This window comes from Octodon degus, unplaced genomic scaffold (genome assembly GCF_000260255.1).
Source record: "Octodon degus isolate 3935 unplaced genomic scaffold, OctDeg1.0 scaffold00191, whole genome shotgun sequence".
Classification (NCBI taxonomy): Eukaryota; Metazoa; Chordata; class Mammalia; order Rodentia; family Octodontidae; genus Octodon; species Octodon degus.
Genome location: NW_004524767.1, coordinates 490,808 through 499,105, shown reverse-complemented (window position 1 = coordinate 499,105; position 8,298 = coordinate 490,808). Strand labels below are relative to the sequence as shown.

Sequence of the window (8,298 nt, the reverse complement as noted above, 5' to 3'; positions counted from 1 at the left end):
CTTTCTTTTTATAGTTATCTTATTACTATGGAAATGTTTTATTTATCTTGTTATAATTTTCAGTTGGATGTTCAAGACCAATTTAAAGTGGTACCTGTATTAATTAAAATTAATCTCCTGCTATCTGACAAGGTCAGTTATGTCTCGTCAGGATTAACTTTGGAACCCTGTACAGCACCTCAGTTCTTCTGTCAGTGTTACCTGTCTGGATGAGTCGTGGACATTGTTTGACCAAATTACTTTCTGTGAACATGTTGGAAGCTATTTTTTACTGGAGACATTCCAATGCAACTCTCACAATATACACTATTGATCTCCTTTTATGGTTCAACAATCTCCTTCATCAGGCGGTTGTACACTTCACCAGAGTTGTAATATGTCTCAGGAAAGGTTCACTTATCTCCTGAGTCATTGTTGACTTCAAATGTCTCTGGCCAAAATATTGCCTGTCCTCATAGTCTAACTATCTTTCTAGTTTTGGCATCTAAACTTTAGCTGTTGAACATCCAGAAGAAAAGACAAATGAAATTAGGATTGCAATAGGAATATTAAACATAACTATTAAAAGTTCTATCTGAATATCCAGCACCTTGAAATATAAAATATAGCCAGAGAATTGTTATTTCTTACCAATCATGGGTGTTCTAGTTCAATCCCTGTAGTGTTAACAGACTACAGTTACATAGATCTACACAGAAAATTTGAAATCAAAAGTTGTACATAGTATTGTAGCATAAAAATCATGATGACATTTTTGTAGCAAATTTATATCTCCATCTTGATATAGAATATGCTTTTTAGTCAATCATTTCTATCTAGTACATAAGAAGCTTACACCTAATTTTTTTAGTGGAACACCATTGAAGTGTGTGACATTGGACTGCTTAATGTCTAAATAGCTTTTAGTGTAGTGGCATACACAGAACATATATAACATATAAGTTTTTAAAGCATTATTATTGACCAGTAAATTCACGTTGTCTTGGTATGAATCTCTTATCAAACATATCTGAAGCAAAAAAGAAAGGCAGATATCTGAATCTGGAAGAAAATGTTTAACACCATGAACAATCTCAGTTTTACATTTTAGAAGACTTTATATCTGTAAAGTATGAATATATTTAAAATGCCATGAGGTTTGTAGCAATCAACTGTCATAACCACATGAAAAAATTTGTTTCTTAGTTTAGTATTATGCCAAGAGCGTTTTTAAATCAGAAAACCTTATTGTATTATTTCTAGAAAACTTAACCTTTTGATGATGGTGAATGTAAGTGTATCACAATAATATATTTTCAGCAACAGTTTTAAAGTGTGTCGTATAAGACTGTAGAGATCAATGGGACCTTAAATTAATGAACAAGAAATGGATAATTATTTTCAGGTAGCTTCTTTATTACTCATCAATTGGAGTCCTATCCAATAGTTTCACCCTACTCTAAGGGAATTTTGTTTTGACAAAATTTTATGACTTCTCAGAATGAGGTCATAATACTTAACACATTATTTTTGAACAATGAGTGACATAAATAATAATATTTATTATATTTATAAGACCAATTTTAGCATAAATTTGACCAGTGGTCAACTTTGGTGGAAGTATATCAGGCAAATGCTTCAAAACACCCAAAAAGGCAAAAGGAAGAAAAATTTGTTGAGTTCAAATAAAACAGAAGAGACAGACAAATACACAATTTGCTTGTAAAATCAGAGTGCACTCAAATACATATTTTCCAAATTGAGTTATAATGACTCCTACAATTGTAGAAGTTTGTAATTATAAAAAGACTAATAAGAGTTATTTGTATGTTAATTAGCAGAGATCTATCATAAGAAGAATTTGGAAGGAATAAAAACCTTTTATCTGTTTTTTTTTTGTATTTTATTTTGTCTAAAGAATATTGGCAACTTTGTGCCCATTTCTTTGATGTAGCTTCCAGCCCAGTTATCTCCACACATACCTATACTTGTATCTGTCACATAATAGACCTTATTTTCTTTTAACAACATTTTTTTCTGTAAGATTTTCTATAATTGGAGTTAATAGTCTCATTTATGTAACCTTTATTTGCTGATGCCCTTAATTTATCTTTTTGCTGGTGCTGTTCACACCACCTTGGTCCTGGGTTGCTATAAACTATGTCCAAACAGTTCCCTGCCAGCTGCATATGTTATAGCCATTTGTGACATATGAACAGTAGCTCTGTGTGCTCCAATGAAGAGTGAGTGCTAATGCTGTCCTGGAGATTAAAGTTTAGAAAAAGTGAGCTATGGCTGTCTACCTGCTTGGAGACAAAGATGCACTTGCCATTGGTTGCCTCCCGTGAGAGCACATAGCCCATTGCAGCTGACACATGCATGTGATGCAGGCATTTGGGTTTTTCTCACCTTCCTGGTTCAGACTAGGCTCCAGGCTCAGTGAAGTTCTTTGATTCCTGCCTCCTGCTGCTGGATTGCACCCATTAACCCTGTTCCCTCCTCTGCCTCAGTGTCTACCAGAAGAGGTGAAAAAAGCAGAAATCATCAGCATCTTCCTGATAAATAATCCTTTAAAAATATTTGGGGTGATCACAGGTGAGGAGGCACAGTGGATCCAGTGGCTCACTATGCAAAATCTGAGAATGTAGGCAGATACAAGGTAGCTGCAGGGACTTGGTGAGTCAGGCCACACCCACCACCTGTGCAGAAGCTTTGCTAAGCTTCAGTTGCAACCACACCAGTTGTGAGAAACTTAGTGAGTCCAAAACTGCCTCCCCACTGTTGAAGGAAACTTTCTGAAACAAGGTCCACACCTCTCCCACCACTGCTGAGTCTGGATGATACTGGTAGCTTCAAAAATGCCAAACAAAGAACCAAAGGCAATCTCAGTCCTCCAGCCAACACACAAGTCCAGGAAACAAAAAATCCTTGGAGGTCATATACCTCAGATTTCTGAAATGATAGTGACTGTAGTAAAGAAACAAACACATTAGGATATAAACAAAATCAGATCAGAAATAGCCTGTCAGGTAAGAAAAGAAATGACAACAATCATGAAAGAATTGTTCAGCACATCTAATGAAGGCACAGATAAAAGCAAATACAGGACAAGAGAAAAATTATGGAAACATTGGGAAAACAATCCAGGAAAGAATAAGAATGCATGAAACAGATTCAAATTGATATCCAGGAAATTAATAATTCCACTGAAGCTGGCAAAGCTGCTTGAACACAACTGAAGACAGACTTTCAGACCTTGAAGACAGCATTGAAGCTAATGAACGCAAAATGTTAGAGCGCTTAAAACTAAAAAGGAACCAAGAAGTAATATTTCCACAGCTACAAGATGATGCCAAAAAACAAGAGAAGACTACTAGGTGTCAACAAATCTATGGAAGAGTTAGCATAAATGACATAAAAGGACTATTTGGAGAAAAAGTGGTAGAAAATTTTCCAAGCATGAGAAAAGAATCTGACACGAGTTTATCAAGGTATATGGAACTTTGATTAACCATAATCAAAATAAATCAACACCTGGAACCATAATACTCAAAATCCCAGAAATTCAGCAAATGAATAGAATGTTAAAAGCTGATAGAGAGAAGAAACATATTATCTACAGTGGAAAGCCCATTAGAACCGTGGCCGATTTCTCAAAACAAATCATCAAATCAAGAAGAGCCTAGAGGGAAGTATTTTAGTTCCTGAAAGAAAATAACTTCCAACAAAGATTGTTATACCCTGTGAAACTATCTATCAAATTCAATAGTAAGTTAAGATCCTTCCATGACAAAGAACTATTGAAGAAATCCACGACCACCAAGCTAACGCTACACTGAGTACTGAGAGATATTCTATAAAGAGACAGAAACAACCACATGTTCAAGAACAACATAAAAGAACCACCAAACAGAGAAAGTAATTAAAAAAGAGGGAAATTTACAGAATCTATAACAGAAAAATAACATGACAATGAAAAGCCAATACATATCAGTTATAACCATCAATGTAAACAGCCTCAATTAACTAATCAAAAGAAAGAGACTATCAGAGTGGATTAAGAAACAAAATCCAATGATATGCTGAATACAACAAATACATTTCACTCAAAAAGAAATTCACAGACTGAAAGTCAAAGGCACAATTCTCCATGTCACAGGAAACCAGAAAAAAGCAGTTTCTTTTGTTTTGGTTACTGGCAATATCATCTTCAAACCAAAAATCATTCAAAGAGATAAAGAAGGTTACTACATGCTTGTTAAGGGACAACTACAAGAGAAAGATATAACAATTATAAATAAATAGGCACACAATGTAGGAGCATGCACCTGTATAAGGCAAATTTTAACAGACATGAAAAATCAAATAAGCAATAACACAATTGCAATGGGAGGACTTTAACGAACTACTATTACAAAGAGATAGATGAACTTGGCAAAAAATCAGCAAGGAAATAAAGAACTAAACCAAACCTGTGAAAAAATAGACTTAGTAGACCTTTACAGAGCTTCTCCCAGCAACACAAAACAATAGGCATTCTTCTCAGGTGCACATGAGACGCTCTCCAAAAAGGACCATATATTAGCATACAGAGCAAGCTTAAGTATGCAAAGGAATTGAAATTACTCCAAGCATACTATTTAACCACAATACAATGAAATTGGAAATTATTGACAAAAGAAACCATTGAAACACCATAACCATATGAAAATTTAATAACAACTTCCTAAACAACCAGTGGGTTACAGATGAAATTAAAGATGATATTAAAAAATATTTAAAATCAAATGAAAATGCAGATACAACTTAGCAAAACCTGTGGGATACAATGAAGCTGTCTTAAAAGGAAAATTTATAGCAATAATTTCACACATTAGGAAGACAGAACAAGCCCAAATGAATAATCTTATGGTGGAACTCAAGCTTTTAGAAAAAGAAGAGTAAGTCAAGCCCAAATCCCAAAGAAGGCAGGAAACTGTCAAGATTAGAGTGGAAAGTAATGCAATAGAAATGATAAAAATAATATAAAGAATAAATAAAGCCAAGAGTTGGTTCTTTGAAATAAGAAATAAGACTGATAACCCCCAACAAACCTAATCAAGAAGGAAAGAAAAAAAATCATTCAATAAGGAAAGAAAAGAAAGAAATCACTACAGATCTTAGAGAAATTCAGAAGATCATTAATACCTACTTCTAAAATCTTTCTGCTCACAGGATGGAAAGCACAGAGGAAATGGACAATTGCCTAGATACATATGAAATGTCAAAGATAAGTCAAGAAGATAAAAAAAACTCTTAATAACCCAATAATGATACACATATAAAAATTTAATAAAACAAAATTACTGATAAAGAAATGCCCAGGTCCTGATGGATTCATAGCTAAATTTTACAAGAAATTTAGAGAAGATTTAATGCAAACTTTTCTCAAACTCTTCAATGAAATTGAAAGGGAAGCAATTACCCAGACTCATTCCTGGAGACAAGTATTACTCTGATCCCTAAATTAGAGAAAGATCCAACTAAAACAGAGGACAGCAGGCCAATTTCTCTAATGAATATAAAATCCTCAGTAAAATGCTAGCAAACAAAGTGCACCAAATCATCAAGAAGATTATAAATCCCAACTTCGTGAGATTCATCCAAGGAATGCAGGGATGGTTCAACATGTGCAAATCCATACATGTACTACACAACATCAATAGAGCCAAGAACAAAAAGCATATGATTATCTGAATAGATGCAGAAGAAGCTTTTGACAAAGCACAACACTCATCATAAAAATACTAGAGAAAATCAGAATATGTGGTCTATATCTCAACCTGATAAGAGCCACCTATGAGATGCCAACATCCCACATCATACTAAATGGGCAAGAAATGAAAGGCTTATTTTTAAAATCAGTAATGAGACAAGGATGTCCATGGTCTCCACTCCCATTCAATATAGTTCTGGAAACAGTCAGATCACTGAGACAAGAGAGAAAAATAAAAGAAATAAGGATTGGAAAAGAAGTGAAATTATCATCACTTGCAGATCCACCAAGGGTCTTCTAGATTTAAGAACAAAATTCAGTAACGTAGCAGGATACAGAGCCAACACCCAAAAATCAGTACATTTTTGTATACAAATAATGAATGCATGGGGGTTCTGGCCTTTTTCCCTCTGTGGTTCTGCTGGGCCTGCAGGTTTTTGTAGAGCCATAGACCTGGTTCTATATTATACAGGATCGGTTTTGTTAAGGTTGTCAAGAATAAGGCCTTCTTTAAGAGATACCAAGTGAAGTTTAGAGATGATGAGAGGGCAAAACTGATTACTATGCCAGGAAATGCTTGATGATACAGGACAAAAATAAATACAGCACACTTAAATACAGAATGATAGTTCATGTAACTAACAGAGATATCATTTGTCAGATTCCTTATGCCCATATTGAAGGGGATATGACAGTCTGTGCAGCACATGTACATAAACTACCAAAATACAGTGCAAAAGTAGACCTAACAAATTATGCTACAACATATTGTACTGGCCTGCTGCTGGCCTGCAAGCTTCTCAATAGGTTTGACATGGATAGATCTGTGAAGGCCAGGTGGAAGTGACTGGAGATGAATACAATGTGGAAAACACTGATGACAAACCTGGTGCCTTCATCTGCTATTTGGATGCAGCCCTCACCAGAACTACAACTGGCATAAAGTTTTTGGAGCTCTAAAGGGTGCTGTGGATGGAGGCTTGTGTATCCCTCACAGTACCAAACGATTCCCTGGTTATGATTCTGAAAACAAGGAGTTCAATGCAGAAGTAAATGGGAAGAATATCATGCATCAGAATGTTGCAGATTATATGTGTTACCTAATGGAAGAAGAAGAAGATGCTTACAAGATACAGTTCTTTCAGTAAATAAAGAACAATATAACTCCAAACATGATGGAGGAGATGTATAAGAAAGTTCATGCTGCTACACAAGAGAATCCAGTCTATGAAAAGAAGCTGAAGAGAAATTAAATAGAAGAGGTGGAATTTTACCAAAATGTCCCTTGCCCAAAAGAAAATATTGCATAGCTCAAAAGAAGGCAAGCTTCCTCGGAGCTTAGGAGTGTGCTGCTAAGAGTTAGACCAAAATTTTATGAAGATTTTTTCAGAAAAAGACCAATAAACTTATTCATATCACACACACACACACACACACACACACACACACACACACACACACACAAAACCCAATGAATGCACTGAGATAGAAATTAGGGAAAACATACCTTTCACAACAAAATAAAAAAAAGAAATACTTAGGTTAGGAATCAATCTCATAAGGAAGTAAAAGATTTCTACAGTGAAAATTATGGTACTTTGAGAAAAGAGATTGAAGTGTATTTGAGAAAATGGAAAGCTACTCCGTGCTCCTGGATCAGAAGAAACAGCACTATGAAAATGGCCATACTTCCAAAATTGTTATACAGCTTCAATGCAATCCCAATTAAAATCCCATTAGTATACCTCACAGAGGTACAGAAAACTTTTCTCAAAATCACTGGGAACTACAAGTGATGCAAAGTACCAAAATCAATCCTGGGAAACAAAGGAAAGACAGGAGTTATCACAATCCCTTACCTGAAATCATACTATAAAGCTACTGTGATAAAATCAACCTGAGGATCAATGGAACAGATTGGAAGATGTAGATATAAACACAAGCACACTCAGCCACTTTATCTTTGATAAAGGAGCTTAACATGTTTCCTGGAAGAAAAATAATCTCTTTAATAAATGGTGCTTTAAAAACTGGCTTTCCATGACTGAAGGCTACAGTTAGACCCATTTCTATCACCATGCCATAAAATGCAGTCAAAATGGATCAAAGGTTTAATCATTAAAATAGAAACATTAAATCTTCTGGAAGAAAACTTTGGTAGAGTTCTTAAAGGCAGAGAGTTAGGTAGAGGGTTGATGGACAAAATCCAACCTGCACAGGAAATACTTCAAAGAATCAACCACTGGGATCTCATCTTTTTGAAAAGTTTCTGCATTTCAAAGGAAATCTCCAACAGAGTAAAAAGAAAACCCACAGACTGGGAAGAAATTATAACCAACTCTCTCCAGCAAAGACTTCTATCTAGAACATATAAAGAATTTAAAAATATCATACCTCTCAAATTCAAAACCCCAATCCAAAAATAGACATCTGAGATGATGAATATATATTTTTAAGATGAAAAAATAAAAATGGAAAGTAAATGTATAAAAAAGTTCAATTTCATTAGTCATTCTGGAAATTCAAATTAAAACAACACTGAGATTCCATCTCATCCCTGAAAG

General features: G+C 34.8%; 1 pseudogene; it reads left to right on the top strand.

Moving 5' to 3' along the window:
- The first annotated feature begins 6,243 nt into the window (after window positions 1–6,243).
- On the top strand, window positions 6,244–7,090 carry LOC101571560 (annotated as a pseudogene).
- The last annotated feature ends 1,208 nt before the right edge of the window (window positions 7,091–8,298 follow it).